Source organism: Oncorhynchus mykiss, chromosome 15, assembly GCF_013265735.2.
Source record: "Oncorhynchus mykiss isolate Arlee chromosome 15, USDA_OmykA_1.1, whole genome shotgun sequence".
Lineage (NCBI taxonomy): Eukaryota > Metazoa > Chordata > Actinopteri > Salmoniformes > Salmonidae > Oncorhynchus > Oncorhynchus mykiss.
Window position 1 is genome coordinate 33,231,452 of NC_048579.1, and position 17,638 is coordinate 33,249,089.

The window sequence follows — 17,638 nt, forward strand, 5'->3', positions numbered from 1 at the left end:
TACTGCCACCACACCCTTTTATCCATTTTGCTGGACTCTTGTGTTTATTAAAGGGATCACAACATTTTCTTTGCAGCTTTGGGTAAAAAAACAATTGCTTTTGCTCATGATGAAAATAAATTGCGTGGTCAAGTCAGCCCTCCATGAAACCAATTCAGTTGGTCCATCTCTTAGCAACCTAATGCTTCATCCCAACTCTGCTTGAATAGTCCAAACCAACGCCCTTTGGCACACTTGTCTTGTCCTCTCAAGATGGTAATAGCAAAGAAAATCAAAAGGTTAACAGCCTCTGAATACTTTTCTGTATGTGATTAAAACATTCTGACAACTGAGCAATGTAAAATATTATTATTATTATTATATTTAGGAAAAGTCAGGGAAGGTTCTAGTGTTAATGTGCGGCGGTTGCGGTCGGGTCTATGTTAGCTGAATGTTATTGGGTTGCTGGTGTCTGTTTAGATGTTGATCCCCAACCGGTAGTCAGTGCTGTTCTGTTCTAAGGGTCTGTTGATGTTGTTTCTCAAGTGTTTCAGGGACGGGTGAGGCTGATGTTCATTCAGAAAGGCGTCAGTTAAGCCTCCTCTCGTATTAGATGAAGTAGCAGTCCAGCGAATGGAGTCTGTCTGTATAATGAACAGGTTGGACCTGTTCCCTCCCTCTCTTTAGAGAAGATAGTATATGTCTACGATGAACAGGTTCGTGGACCTGCTTCTTCCTGTTAGACTGGTCGAGAAAAAAACAGTGCTACTCCCATCACAAATGCATGCACACACACACACACACACACACACACACACACACACACTGTGGCCCTGTGTGAAGGCCATGGCGCAGCTTACAGTGATGTGCTAATTGCTGTGTGTGTGGATGTCCTGGGAGGCTGGGTGTCCATGTAGGAGCTGAGCCCTGTGTGTGTGTGTGTGTGTGTGTGTGTGTGTGTGTGTGTGTGTGTGTGTGTGTGTGTGTGTGTGTGTGTGTGTGTGTGTGTGTGTGTGTGTGTGTGTGTGTGTGTGTGTGTGTGTGTGTGTGTGTGTGTGAGAGAGAGAGAGAACTCTTTGTAGAAACAGACAGCTCTAGATTCAAAGTGTCCCTTTTATAACAAGGCTGCTCTCCTGTTAATGGAAGTGCTTTTAGACACAGACCAAGAGAAAGAGATCTGTATTTCTGGCTCAGATATTAGCAGGCAGGAGATGATATTTTCTTAAGTAGCCTGTGATTTGTGCCCACTACGGAGAGCGAAAGAGAAGTCAGGGAGATGGAGAAAACAGAGAGAGAGCCAGAGAACAGCAATAAGTGAGTGTAGAGCAAGAGGTTGAAAGAGAGTGAGAGAATGAAAGAAAGCATGGGAAAAGAAGGGGGAGCGAGAGGGGGGACATGAGAAAGATGGAGACAGTGATTGTAAAGGTTTCTATAATGGTTGCTCTACTGTATTTGTGATGTGTTCAAATTTGTTTTGGCTCGTGTGCGTCCATGTTTTTTGTGACTAATGTTTACTTTTGGTGTGTGTGTCAGTAGTTCATCCTGAACCAGTAAAGGAATGATCCTAAATCCCAGCTCCAGCAGTTCTGCCTGACCCTGGGCACAGAGGGCAAGGAGCCTGACATCCCCCTCTACAAGTAAGCCACTGCTCTCTCCATCCCTCTCTCCCCCCTCTATAAGTAAGCTGTTCCCTTGGCTCCATACAAGCTGTTCTACCTCTCTTATTCTCCCAGACCCTCTCTTTATCTCTGCTGTTATCTTTTTCATTCTTTCACATGCGTCTCTCACCCTGACCGCTATCGTTCCATTCAGAGAAGGGCTGAACTACTTGGGCCAAGGATTGGGGTGGAGAAAGGATGGTGAAGCACTCTGATTTGTCAAAGAGAAATGAAGTAATGAAAAGCCACTGTGTGTGTGTGAGAGACACTTTTTTGTCCACACAGGTTTTGTACATGGTAACCTTGACAGCCTCCCCTTGCATAACATAGTGAATGGTCGTGCTGTGTTGGGTAACGGTCGATGTTGTTGGCATAAATAAGCACTACTCCCAAAGATACCTTTTATTTGACAAAGGAGCAAGGAGCAAGTATCGTTTGACTGACCACTTCCCAAGTCCCACAGCGAAATTAGCTAGGCTAAATGTCTCCATGTAAACTGACAATTGACGAACAGTGTTCATGAGAAGTGTGGGTGGGTGTGAGTGTATTCCCTTAGAGGACCAGCCTGTTTGGGAATCATCACAATGTATACAGTACTTGACTCTCTTGTTAAAAACACTTGAGAAATTTGATTCTGATTAAGGTCTAAATATTTAATGAGAAGCAACAGAGGGGTTCTGATAACAGGGTATGGGATGTGTCCAAAATGGCACAATATTCCCAGTATACATACAGTGCATTTGGAAAGTATTCAGACCCATACACTTTTTCAGCATTTTGTTACATTACAGCCTTATTCTAAAATGGATGAAATTGTTTTTTTCCCCTCACCAATCTACACACATTACCCCATAACGACAAAGCAAAAACTGAAATATCACATTTACATATGTATTCAGACGCTTTAATCAGTACAATCTTTGGCAGCAAATAGAGCCTTGTCTTCTTGGGTATGACACCACAAGTTTGGCATGCCTGTATTTGGGGAGTTTTTCACATTATTTTCTGCAGATCCTCTCAAGCTCTGTCAGGTTGGATGGGGTGCGTCGCTAAACAGCTCTTTTCAGGTCTCTCCAGAGATGTTCGATCGGGTTCAAGTCCGGGCTCTGGCTGGGCCACTCGAGGACATTCAGAGACTTCTCCTGAAGCCACTCCTGTGTTGTCTTGGCTGTGTGCTTAGGGTGATTATCCTGTTGGAAAGTGAACCCCTCTCCCCAGTCCAAGGTCCTAAGTGCTCTGGAGAAGGTTTTCATCAAGAATTTTCTCAAGTGTACTTTGCTCCGTTCATCTTTCCCTCGATCCTGACTAGTCTCCCACTCCCTGCCACTGAAAAACATCCCCACAGCATGATGCTGCCACCACCATGCTTCACCGTAGGGATGGTATTCGCAAGGTGGTGAGCAGTGCCAGGATTCCTCCAGAAGTGATGCTTGGCATTTAGAAAAAATAGTTAAATCTTGGTTTCATCAAACTATAGAATCTTGTTTCTCATGGTCTGAGAGTCCAATAGGTGCCTTTTGGCAAACTCCAAGCAGGCTGTCATGTGCCTTTACTGAGGAGTGGCTTCTGTCTGGCCACTCTACCATAAAGGCTTGATTGGTAGAGTGTTGCAGAGATGGTTGTCCTTCTGGAAGGTTGTCCTATCGCTACAAAGAAACTCTGGAACTCTGTCAGAGCGACCATCAGCTTCTTGCTCAAATCCCTGACCATGGCCCTTCTCCCCCGATTTCTCAGTTTGGCCAGGTGGCTAACTGTAGCAGGAGACTTGGTGGTTCCTAACTTCTTCCATTTAAGAATGGAGGACACTGTGTTCTATGGGACCTTCAATGCTGCAAACATTTTTGGGTACCCTTCCCCAGATCTGTGCCTCGACACCATCCTGTCTTGGAGTTCTACCAACAAGTGCTTCGACCTCAAGACTTGCTTTTTGCTCTGACATGCACAGTCAACTGTGGGACCTTATATAGACAGGTGTGTGCTTTTCCAAATCATGTCCAATCAATTGAATTTACCACAAGTGGAATCCAATCAAGTTGTAGAAACATGATCAATGGAAACCGGATGCACCTGAGCTCAGTTTCTAGTCTCAAGGCAAAGGGTCTGAATACTTATGTAAATAATGTATTTCAACCAAACAAATTCCAAAAATAATAAAAGCTGTTTTCTCTTTGTCATTACAGGCTATTGTGCTTATAATGCTATAATGCATTTTAGAATAATGCTTTAACGTAACAAAATGTGGAACGGTGAAGGGGTCTGAATACTTTCCGAATGCACTATAGTGCACTTCTTTTGACCGGAACACTATGCTATGTTTCCTGGTCAAAAAGTAGTGCATTATATAAGGAATAGGGTTCCATTTGGGACACAGACTTGGTGATCTGCCATTTTGATCAAACAGTCCGTTTTAGAATTTTGCATGAATCATATCCTTTATTTAAAATGTTATTTTTATTTTATTATTTTTATTTTTTTCACCTTTATTTAACCAGGTAGGCTAGTTGAGAACAAGTTCTCATTTGCAACTGCGACCTGGCCAAGATGAAGCATAGCAATGCGACACAGACAACAACACAGAGTTACACATGGAATAAACAAAACATAGTCAATAATACAGCAGAACAAAAGAAAACAAAAAGTCTATGTACAGTTAGTGCAAATGAGGTAAGATAAGGGGGTTAAGGCAATAAATAGGCCATGGTGGCGAAGTAATTACAATATAGAAATTTAAACACTGGAATGGTAGATGTGCAGAAGATGCATGTGCAAGTGGAGATACTGGGGTGCAATGGGACAAGATAAATAAATAAATAAATAAATACTGTATGGGGATGAGGTAGGTAGATGGGCTATGTACAGGTGCAGTGATATGTGATCTGTGAGCTGCTCTGACAGCTGGTGCTTAAAGCTAGTGAGGGAGATATGAGTCTCCAGCTTCAGAGAATTGTGCAGTTCGTTCCAGTCATTGGCAGCAGAGAACTGGAAGGAAAGACGACCAAAGGAGGAATTGGCTTTGGGGGTGACCAGTGAGATATACCTGCTGGAGCGCGTGCTACGAGTGGGTGCTGCTATGGTGACCAGTGAGCTGAGATGAGGCGAGGCTTTACCTAGCAGAGACTTGTAGATAACCTGTAACCAGTGGGTTTGGCGACGAGTATGAAGCGAGGGCCAACCAACGAGAGCATACAGGTCGCAATGGTGTGTAGTGTATGGGGCTTTGGTTACAAAACGGATGGCACTGTGATAGACTGCATCCAGTTTGTTGAGTAGAGTGTTGGAGGCTATTTTATAGATGACATCACCGAAGTCGAGGATCGGTAGGATGGTCGGTTTTCCGAGGGTATGTTTGGCAGCATGAGTGAAGGATGCTTTGTTGCGATATAGGAAGCCAATTCTACATTACATTTTTGATAGGAGATGCTTAATGTGATTCTGGAAGGAGAGTTTACAGTCTAACCAGACACCTAGGTATTTGTAGTTGTCCACGTATTCTAAGTCAGAGCTGTCCAGAGTAGTGATATTGGACGGGCGAACAGGTGCTGGCAGGGATCGGTTGAATAGCATGCATTTAGTTTTCCCTGCATTTAAAGGGCAAATCTGCGATTGTGACATCCATTTTTGGACTTTCAAATTAATTATATATAACTTACAATATAACTTACAAATATCTCATGATTTTAGGTGAACTGTTTAACCCTATCAAAACCCAAAATATAAGCTTGTTTTACTCCATTGTGTGTAAACAATGTAATTGTAAACAAAACATGGGTATTGCATCCATATCCCGGCCTATGAATTTGAGAGTGGTTACATCTCTCCAGCCCCATCTCTAAGCTGTTTACCTAAAAAGGTGGCAGGGTGTCTGCTTTGTTGTTGTTTGAATTGCAGATTGCCCCTTGAAGGGCTGTGTGCTGACGCCAATGTTAAAATCATCCTGAGGGCTTTCTCTCTGAGATTTGACAGAGGGAAGGGTGTTGATGATCAAACTGCCAGAGTACCAGATGGTGCATGAAATGTGTGAGGGGGTATTTACCTTGTTGCATATGTCTTTTCCCAATGTAGCTTTTCTTGATTCCTTGCGTCCTATTTCCCCCTATCTCCTTGGATCTTCTCCTCAAATACGGTTCAGAAGGAAGCAAAGCAATATTATGCAAGGAATCACCGAAAGGCAGCATTCTGTATACCTCTGGCCCCTCTTTGGACACTGTGTTAACTAACCTCCAGACGAGCTTCAATGCCATACAACTCTCCTTCCGTGGCCTCCAACTGCTCTACCCTCTCCTTTTTCGAACATTCTGTTAAAAATCGTGCAACATTTCAGCGTCCTACTACTCATGCCAGGAATATAGTATATGCATATGATTAGTATGTGTGGATAGAAAACACTCTGAAGTTTCTAAAACTGGTTGAATAATGTCTGTGACTATAACAGAACGTGAACAGCAAGCAAAATCCCCAGAAAAACCTGGTCACAAAAACCACAGAAAAGTATTAATCCGCCAGTCTCTGCGTTGTTTATGGCAAGCAAAAATATATAGCAGGGAGCTTGCAGTTCCTACAACTTCCACACGATGTAGCCAAAAACGTCAATTTCATTGACAAAAATCCTTTGTGTCATGACAAATAGATCCTTCATTCCGTCCAGCATACAGCAATCGATTTTGGAAGAGAGAAAAAATACATTGTTTTCTTGAGTAGCTGCTATTGAATACAGATCGCCCAGTGATCAATTTGATCGCTTATTAACGTTTACAAATACCTAAAGTTGGGTTACAAAAGTAGGTTGAAGTGTTTTGTCAAAGAATATAGGCAACTTATATAATTTTAAAAATGACGTTGCGTGTTGGAAGAGAGCTTTTTTCCTGAACCAGACAGGCTATACAAATGGATATTTTGGGCATACATGGACGGATTTAATCGGCAAAAATACCAAATTTGATGTTTATGGAACATATAGGAGTGCCATCAAAGAATATCATCAAAGGTAATGAATGTTTTATATTTTATTTCTGCATTTTGTGTAGCGCCGGCTACACTAATTATTTTGTTTACGTCCCCTTCAGGTATATTGGGGTGTTACATGCTATCAGATAATAGCTTCTCATGCTTTCGCCGAAAATCATTTTAAAAATCTGACTTGTTGGCTAGATTCACAACGAGTGTAGCTTTAATTCAATACCCTGCATGTGTGTTTTAATGAACGTTTGAGTTTTAACGAGTACATTTAGCATTTAGCGTAGCGCATTTGCATTTCCAGGTGTCTAGATGAGACGTCTGCGTCTCAAGTAGGATCAAGAGGTTAACCTCTTGAAACTAGGGGGCACTATTTTCATTTTTGGAAAAATAATGTTCCCAAAGTAAACGGGCTATTTTGTCAGGACAAGATGCTAGAATATGCATATAACTGACAACTTAGGATAGAAAACACTCAAAAATTTCCAGAACTGTAAAAATATTGTCTGTGAGTACAACAGAACTGATATTGCAGGCGAAAGCCTGAGAAAAATCCAATCAGGAAGGGACTCTTATTTAGAAACTCTGCGTTCCTATGCGTCCCTATTGAGCAGTGAAAGGGATATCAACCAGATTCCTTTTTCTATGGCTTCCCTAATGTGTCTAGTGTCACAAGACATAGTTTCAGGCTTTTATTTTGAAAAATGAGCGTGAACGACAACATTGCGTCAGTGGTCATCTGGTGGCTCTCAGAGTGGTTTGTGTGTAATAAACAAAGCCGGCCATTGTGCCTCTCGCTCCTACTGGGAAGCCAATTGTCCCAGTTGATATATTATCGAATATATATTTGAAAAACACCTTGAGGATTGATTATAAAAAACGTTTGCCATGTTTCTGTCGATATTATGGATATAATTTGGAATATTCTTCGCCGTTGTCGTGACCGCAGTTTCCGGTGGATTTCTCAACCAAACGTGAAGTACAAACGGAGGTATTTCGGCTATAAAAATAATCTTTATGGGACAAAATGAACATTTGCTGTCTAACTGGGAATCTCGTGAGTGAAAACATCCGAAGATCATCAAAGGTAAACGATTCAATTTGATTGCTTTTCTGATTTTCGTGACCAAGTTGCCTACTGTTAGCTGGACATAATGCTATGCTAGGCTATCGATAAACTTACACAAATGCTTGTCTTGCTGTGGCTGTAAAGCATAATTTCAAAATCTGAGACGACAGGGTGATTAACAAAAGGCTAAGCTGTGTTTAACTATATTTCACTTGTGATTTCATGAATATTAATATTTTCTAGTAATATTTTTTGTCCGTTACGTTATGCTAATTCGTGTCAGTTGATGACAATTCTCCCGGATCCGGGAGAGTTAGTTCTAAGAGGTTTTAAGCTTTGTCACTATAGTGTTAGCAAACTCCTCACCAGGGGTAGTATATTACAGACTACAGTGGTCACAGTAGAAACACTATTGATTTCCTTCATTCAAACATATCACCCAATAATCTAGGTGTTTGTGTGTTGGAGTAGGGTGAGACCTTCACTCTGAGAATTCTAGTGCAGACTGGAATGTAACCTACCACAACCTTGGTAGAGATTGACCTGGTCAACTTGACATTGATGACTCCTCACCCGGAGCCAGGACCATCTAATTAATATCTGGACCTGAAATCCAGTTCCACTGCTTTTCATTATACCCTCCTAATCAGGGACTGATTTAAACCCGGGACCCCAGGTTGGTGCAATTAATTATCAGGTAGAACAGAAGAAAACGGCAGTCGTCCGGACCTCGTAGGGTAAGATTTGCATAACACTGGTATAAACAGGGCCTTATGTGAACAGTGATACTACATTTCAAATCAAACCGTTTGTCCCTACTCCCTAGGTAGACACCAATGTAACCAACACCTGTGGGATTGGGCTCGATTTGGAACACAGTTTGACAGTGTTTTTGAGTAAGGGTTCTGAGACTTCCATAATGAGCCCATGCAGACTGGAATGTAACCAACCAACCACCACTTTTAAAGACTGACATGGGCTGTGTCCCAAAATGCACCATAATATCTACAGTGTACAGCGCAATCAGAAAGTCTTCAGGCACCTTGACTTTCTCCACATTTTGTTAAATTAAAGCCTTATTCTAAAAAAAATCCTCATCAATCTACACACAATACCCATTAATGACAGATTGAAAACAGTTTTTTTGGGGGGGGGGTCAAATGTATAAAAAATGTAACAACAGAAAAACGTTCCCCAAGAAAACAGTGGCCTCTATCATTCTTAAATGGAATAAGTTTGGAACCACCAAGACTCTTCCTAGAGCTGGGCAGCCGGCCAAACTGAGCAATAGTGGGAGAAGGGCCTTGGTCAGGGAGGTGAGCAAGAACCCAATGGTCACTCTGACAGAGCTCTAGAGTTCCTCTGTGGAGATAGGAGAACCTTCCAGAAGGACAACCATCTCTACAGCACTCCACCAATCAGGCCTTTATGGTAGAGTGGCCAGACGGAAGCCATTCCTCATTAAAGGCACATGACAGCCCGCTTGGAGTTTGCCAAAAGGCACCTAATAAACTCTCAAACTATGAGAAACATGATTCTCTGGTCTGATGAAACCAAGATTGAACTCTTTGGCCTGGATGCAAAGCGTCACATCTGTAGGAAACCTGGCACCTTCTTCTACGGTGAAGGCATGGTGGCAGAATCTTGCTGTGTGGATGTTTTTCAGCGGCAGGGACTGGGAGACTAATCAGGATCGAGGGAAGATGAACGGAGCAAAGTACAGAGAGATTGATGATGAAAACCTGCTCTAGAGAGCTCAGGCACTCAGACTGGGGCGAAGGTTGACCTTCCAACAGGACATCAACTCTAAGCACACAGCCAAGACAATGCCGGACTTGCTTCGGGACAAGTCTCTGAATGTCCTTGAGCGACCCAGCCAGAGCCCGGCCTTGAACCTGATCAAACATCTCTGGAAAGACCTGAAAATAGCTGTTCAGAGACGTTCCTCATCCAACCTGACAGAACTCGAGAGGATCTGCAAAGAATGTGAGAAACTCCCCAAATACAGGTGTGCCAAGCTTGTAGCATCATACCCAAAGGTGCTTCAACAAAGTACTGAGGAAAGGGTCTGAATATTCATGTAAATATGATATATATATATATTTTATATATATATACATTAATACATTATGGGGTATTGTGTGTAGAATGTGTTTATAGAAATTGTATTGAATCAATTTTAGAATAATGACGTAGCGTGATAAACTGTGGGAAAAGTCAAAGGGTCGTATTTATTTTTTTTACCTTTATTTAACTAGGCAAGTCAGTTAAGAACACATTCTTATTTTCAATGATGGCCTAGGAACAGTGAGTTAACTGCCTGTTCATGGGCAGAACGACAGATTTGCACCTTGTCAGCTCAGGCGTTTGATCTTGCAACCTTCCGGTTACTAGTCCAACGCTCTAACCACTAGGCTACCCTGAATACTTACTGAATGCACTTTATAGTGTGCTACCAAAATCCTTATGGGTAATATATAGGGAATATGGTGTCATTTTGGCACACCACTAGTCACCTCGACAACCATGACCCCTCACCCTGATCCAGCTCTCTAAATGAGGTCATGAGTACAGAGACATACAATTGGTATGAAGTGCATTCATAGAATCCCAACACACTTTCGCACCCACACACACAAAAATTCCACTCTCCGATTAGACAGGAAAATGTGTCCAAGGCAGCGAGCTTTTAAAGAGTGCTTTTTGCATGAAGTGAAATGGAGAGTCACTCAGAGTGTTCTAGGCCCCCTCAATAGCTGTACCGAGAACTTGACTTAGTCTGTGGCCACTACTACAGACTCTAAGAGCCTGAGAGATAGGCACGCACTGTGTTTGTACTATACGTTGTCTATCTGCCTACATTTTCATACATTCATTGTACAGTACCTGTCGAAAGTTTGTTAGCACCTACTCACTCAAGGGTTTTTCTTTATTTTTTCTATTTTCTACATTGCAAAATAATAGTGAAGACATCAAAACTATGAAATAACACATATGGAATCATGGAGTAAACGTAAGTGTTTAACAAATCACAATATATTTTATATTTGAGATTCTTCAAAGTAGCCAGCCTTTGCGTTGATGACAGCTTTGCACACTCTTGGCATTCTCTCAACCAGCTTCATGAGGTAGTCACCTGGAATGCATTTCAATTAACAGGTGTGCCTTGTTAAAAGTTCATTTGTGGAATTTCTTTCCTTCCTAATGTGTTTGAGCTAATCAGTTGGATTGTGACAAGGTAGGGGTGGTATACAGAAGATAGCCCTATTTGGTAAAATACCAAGTCCATTTTATGAAAAGAACAGATCAAATAAGCATAGAGAAATGACAGTCCATCAATACCTTAAGGCATGAAGGTCAGTCAATCTGGAAATTTTCAAAATCTTTAAACGTTTCTTAAAGTGCAGTCACAAAAAAACATCAATCACTATGATGAAACTAGCTCTCATGAGGACAGCCACAGGAAAGGAAGACCCAGAGTTACCTCTGCTGCAGTTCATTAGAGTTACCACCCAAAGAAATTGCAGCCCAAATAAATTCTTCACAGAGTTCAAGTACAAGACACATCTCAACATCAACTGTTCAGAGGAAACTAGGTGAATCAGGCCTTCATGGTCAATTTGCTGCAAAGAAACCACTGCTAAAGGACACTAATAACCTGTCTACGATACTGGTTCCCAATTGGGAATCAACCCTCCCACGTTCAGCTGAAACGGTGGCGCATGGAACGCAAAAATATTCTTAGAAATATTTAACCTACACACATTAACAAGTCCAATAGCTCAAATGAAAGATAAACACCTTGTTCATCTAGCCAGCAAGTCAGATTTCTAAAATGTTTTACGGCGAAAACATAGCACATATATATGTAAAACCACCACCAGACACAGCTCATTTGAATAGCCAAAACATGCAATCAACAAACGCAGGATTAAAAAATAAATCGCTCACTAACCTTTTGAAAATCTTCATCAGATGACAGTAATATGACATGTTACACAGTACATATTTTTTTTTTTCAATAATATGCCATTTATATCCATAAATGTCCATTTACAGTGAGTTCAAGTTCAGAAATTACTCAAAAATGCCCGCAGGAAATCTATGTAGCGCGGCAAGATAACGTAAATAGACATCATAAACTTTGACTAAATATACATGTTCTACATATAGTTAGAAAGATACACTGCTTCTTTATGCAACCGCTGTGTTAGATTTATTTTTAACGTTACAGAAATCGCACACTATTCCATATGCTGAGACAGCGCTCAGTTCCAAGCTACATTTCTACGTAATGTTGGAGTCAACAGAAACACAGATTTAAGCATAAATATTCCCTTACCTTCGATGGTCTTCGTTCAGAATGTTCTGGAAGGCTTCATACTTACCCAATACATCGTTTGGTTTCAAGTCTTGCGTCTTTGTATTAGCTACTGCTAATAACATCAGCTGAAATGCACCCAAAACGTCCTCTGGTCCGGAAAAGTTGCGCATCAAAACTTCAAAATGACATATTATATGTCGACTAAACAGGTCAAACTAAGTGCAGAAGCAAGCTTTATGATGTTTTAGACACGCAAAACAAACTTCAATTCAATCGGCCATCGTCTGCCCTTCTCTTGAGTGCTGGAACAAAGGAATGGCTGGGACCAATTCGCGCCCATACGCACAGCCTATTCTCTCGTGGCACGCACTAATTTCACTCCCATAGGGTCAATTCTCGCGGGATTTGAACGATTCAAAGCTCTACTGAAAGAGGACATCTAGCGGAAGAGATAGAAAGTATCCCCAGAATCATAACTGGTTGGGAAGGGTGGGGACCATGACGTCAAAGTTGCTCCAACTTTCATGGCCACAGAAACTAGTTTGGAAGAATGCCTGCCCTGTGAGTTCTGTTATACTTACAGACATAATTCCAACGGTTTTAGAATCTTTAGAGTGTTTTCTATCCAATAATAATTTTTGACAGATTTTTTTTCCAGTTTACTAGGGGTACCCAATCTCTCCAAAGGGGGCGTATGTCTGACATATCCTTAACAGGATAAGAAGAAAATACTTGCTTGGGTCAAGAAATACGAGCATTTACATTAGTCCGGTGGAAATCTATCCTTTTTGATGAGTCCAAATTTGAGATTTTTGGCTCCAACCGCGGTATCATTGTGAGACGCAGAGTAGATAAACAGATGAACTCAGCATGTGTGGTTCCCACCATTAAGCATGGAGGAGGAGATTTGATGGTGTGGGGGTGCTTTGCTGTTGACACTGTCTGTGATTTATTTAGAATTCATGGCCCACTTTACCAGCGTGACTACCACAGCATTCTGCAACTATACGCCATCCCATCTGGTTTGCGCTTAGTGGGACTATAATTTTTTTCAAGAGGACAATGACCCAACACACCTCCAGGATGTGTAAGTGCTATTTAACCAAGAAGCAGAGTGATGGAGTGCTGCATCAGATGACCTGGCCTGCACAATCACCCGACTTCAACCCAATTGAGATGGTTTGGGATGAGTTGGACAGCAGAGTGAAGGAAAAGCAGCCAACAAGTGCTCAGCATATGTGGGAACTCCTTCAAGACTGTTGGAAAAGCATTCCAGGTGAGGCTGGTTGAGAGAAAAACAAGTATGTGCAATGCTGTCATCAAGGCAGAGTGGCTACTTTGAAGAATCTAAAATCTAAAATATATTTTGATTTGTTTAACACTTTTTTGGTTACTACATGATTCCATATGTGTTATTTAATTGTTTTGATGTCTTCGCTATTATTCTACAATGTAGAAAGTAGTAAAAAATTAAGAAAAAACATTGAATGAGCCGGTGTGTCCAAACTTGACAGGTGCTGTATATATTTTTGCAGGGCAATCTACTCAATAACAATTGCCTGAGTCCTGGTATCCATCAAATCAACACAAACACACATATTATATACTGAATAAAAATATTAGCGCAACAAGCAACAATTTCATGCATTTTACTGAATTACACTGAGAAAATCAGTCAATTGTAATGAATTAATGAACCCTAAGCTATGGATTTCACATGACTGTGCACACATATGTATCTCTTGCTCACCGAAAGTGGTCCTCAGGAGCTCGTCACAGTATTTTTGTGCATTCATATTGCCATCTTTAAATTGCAGTTGATTTCATTGTCCGTAGATTATGCCTGCACATACCATAACCCCACCTCCACCATGGGGAACTCTGTTCACAACGTTGACATCAGCAAACCGCTCACCCGCACAAAGCTATACACGCGGTCTGCTGTTGTGAGGCCGGTTGGATGTACTGCCAAATTCTCTAAAACAATGGTAGAGAAATTAACATTAATTTCCCTTGCAAAGCTCTGGTGGATATTCCTGCAGTTAGCATGCCAATTTCGCTCTCCTTCAAAACTTGAGATGTCTGTGGCATTGTGTTGTGTGGTAAAGCTGTACATTTTAGAGTGGCCTTTTATTGTCTCCAGGACAAGGTGCACCTGTGTAATGATCATGCTTTTTAATCAGCTTCTTGATATGCCACGCCTGTTATGTGGATGGATTATCTTGGCAAAGGAGAAATTCACACTTACAGGGATGTAAACAAATTTGTGGACAAAACTTGAGAGGTGCGCATTTTTGTGCGTATGGAGAATTTCAGGGATTTTTTATTTCAGCTCATGAAACATGTGACCAACACTTTACATGTTGTGTTTATGTTTTTGTTCAGTAGATACAGTGTGTTTGTCTGTCTGTACGGTATGTGTGTGCTGCTTGGAACTGACAGCCTCCCTAATGCTTCCCGTATTGCAAAGTTTTCTTTGGTTTATGCTGCTTTTCAGTTTTTCTGTCTGTTTGATTTCGAATTCAGAAGCACAGAGGAACAGTTAGTATTTGTTTGGAACATGCCACAGGCCTCTTCATTTGTAAGTGAGAAATAGGATTTAATTATTGATAAAGTGACATAAGTGACCACATTGCATTAAAAATTAATAGCTTTCCTGAAAGTAATATAGTAAATTGGCTGTTAATAATTTAGGGTACTCAAAAACCCTGGGTGTTTTGTGTCTGTGTGTTTTATGCTAATGTTAGCATTTTTGACATCTACAAGTGTTGTTTGTTTACTTGTTCTTGCTTCCCACTGCTGAAATCTAACCAAAATGGGTGATGTTAAATGTATTTTTAAATGTTTTATATGATATGAATATGATATTTTCCTCGTCTTTCTCCCTGAGTGTGCTGCTTTCTCACATATTTCTGCACAACACCAAAGTTTGATGGGGCATTGTATTTCTCTTATGTCTTTGTTTTATCCCTCCTCTCGACGTGTAAAATTTGTAGCAGTGGAACACACATCTTCTTCCCGTTCAGAGATGATGGGGGACTATATGCTGTTGATATGTCCCTCAGATTAATCAAACCTATTCTCCAGCTCAGGGTGCCTCTCTTCATCTTTCTCTCTATCTATCTTTCTATATATAGCAGGGCAAAAAAAGTTATCCCACTTAAAAAGATGAGAGAGGCATGTACTGTTCATCATAGGTACACTTCAACTATGACAGACAAAATGAGAAGAAAAAATCCAGAAAATCACATTGTAGGATTTTTTATGAATTTATTTGCAAATTATGGTGGAAAATAAGTATTTGGTCACCTACAAACAAGCAAGATTTCTGGCTCTCACAGACCTGTAACTTCTTCTTTGAGAGGCTCCTCTGTCCTCCACTCGTTACCTGTATTAATGGCACGTGTTTGAACTTGTTATCCGTATATAAGACACCTGTCAACAACCTCAAACAGTCACACTCCAAACTCCACTATGGCCAAGACCAAAGAGCTGTCAAAGGACACCAGAAACAAAATAGCTGAGAAGACTGAATCTGCAATAGGTAAGCAGCTTGGTTTGAAGAAATCAACTGTGGGAGTAATTATTAGGAAATGGAAGACATACAAGATCACTGATAATCTCCCTCGATCTGGGGCTCCACGCAGGATCTCACCCCGTGGGGTCAAAATGATCACAAGAAGGGTGAGCAAAAATCCCAGAACCACACGGGGGACCTAGTGAATGACTTGCAGAGAGCTGGGACCAAAGTAACAAAGCCTACCATCAGTAACACACTACGCCGCCAGGGACTCAAATCCTGCAGTGCCAGATGTGTCCCCCTGCTTAAGCCAGTACATGTCCAGGCCTGTCTGAAGTTTGCTAGAGAGCATTTGGATGATCCAGAAGAAGATTGGGAGAATGTCATATGGTCAGATGAAACCAAAATATAACTTTTTGGTAAAAACTCAACTCGTCGTGTTTGGAGGACAAAGAATGCTGAGTTGCATCCAAAGAACACCATACCTACTCTGAAGCATGGGGGTGGAAACATCATGTTTTGGGGCTGTTTTTCTGCAAAGGGACTAGGACGAATGATCCGTGAAAAGGAAAGAATGAATGGGGCCATGTATCGTGAAATTTTGAGTGAAAACCAGCAAGGGCATTGAAGATGAAACGTGGCTGGGTCTTTCAGCATGACAATGATCCCAAACACACCGCCCGGGCAACGAAGGAGTGGCTTCGTAAGAAGCATTTCAAGGTCCTGGAGTGGCCTAGCCAGTCTCCAGATCTCAACCCCATAGAAAATCTTTGGAGGAAGTTGAAAGTCCGTGTTGCCCAGCAACAGCCCTAAAACATTACTGCTCTAGAGGAGATCTGCATGGAGGAATGGGCCAAAATACCAGCAACAGTGTGTGAAAACCTTTGTGAAGACTTACAGAAAACGTTTGACCTCTGTCCTTGCCAACAAAGGGTATGTAACAAAGTATTGAGATAAACTTTTGTTAATGACCAAATACTTATTTTCCACCATAATTTGCAAATACATTCATTAAAATGTATTTTTTTTCAATTATTTTTTTTTCTCATTTTGTCTGCCATAGTTGAAGTGTACCTATGATGAAAATTACAGGCCTCTCTCATCTTTTTAAGTGGGAGAACTTGCACAATTGGTGGCTGACTAAATACTTTTTTGCCCCATTGTATCTGTCTCTCTCTCTTCTCTCTCTTTTTCTCTCTCTCACTTTGTCCTCTCTTCTCTATCTTTCTCTCTGTCTGACTTCATTTGTGTTATTTTCCAGAAGGACAATACCAGCGTCTAGTGTCCTTCAGCATTCTCATATTATTTCTCTCTCTTGTCCTCTCCCTCACTCATCCCACTCTTCTTTTCATCTGTTTGTTGCAGGACCTTGCAGACAGTGGGGCCGGGCAGTCTCACGCGCGGACCGAGACTGTGGCTGTGTATTTCAAAGAAGAGAGGATAGGCTGTGGCAAGGGCCCAAGGTATGTAGACCCACAACAACCACCCAATAGGCAGAGTTAGCATGCAACTGAAATGGGACCCTATTTCCCATGGAGCCCTGGTCAAAAGTTATGCACTCTAACGGGAATAAGTTGGCATTTGGGACGCATTCCTTAGTGTGCTCCGCTCTGCTCAATGCATGTCTAATGGGCTCTAGAAATAATGGCAATTTTTTATTGATAGTGTTTATTATAGCAATTAAGCTTTCAGTGGCTGTTCTATTGGTAGCAACATTATGCAGCATGAAAATTAATCGATTCATTATTGAATTGACATAAATAGTATTATAGAAACAACATCACTTTGAAGAGGGGAAGTGCCCTGTGACGAAGACTGAGAGACCGCACAGAGTGCGTCTCTCTCTGGAGATAGTTTAGCTCTGGTCTATGGAATTAGTGCGGCTTGCGGACACTAAGCCTTCCTTTACTCACACCCTGGACTATATCTAGGGCTAGCTGTGAAGATAGACGGCACACAGTGAGTCCCTCCGGCTGCGTCCCAAATGACACCTTTTTCTCTATATAGTACATTACTTTGACCAGGGCCAATAGGGCTGTGGTCGTATGGCTCTGGTCAAAAGTAGTGCACTATAAAGGGAATAGGGTGCCATTTGGGATGCAGCCTCTCTCCGGGGCTAAGTGGGGTTTGGTTTG

At 41.5% G+C, this 17,638-nt stretch overlaps 1 pseudogene; it reads left to right on the forward strand.

Annotated features, from left to right (window-relative positions):
• LOC110490956 overlaps positions 1-17,638 on the forward strand; it is a 162,164-nt pseudogene that overhangs the window by 131,571 nt on the left and 12,955 nt on the right.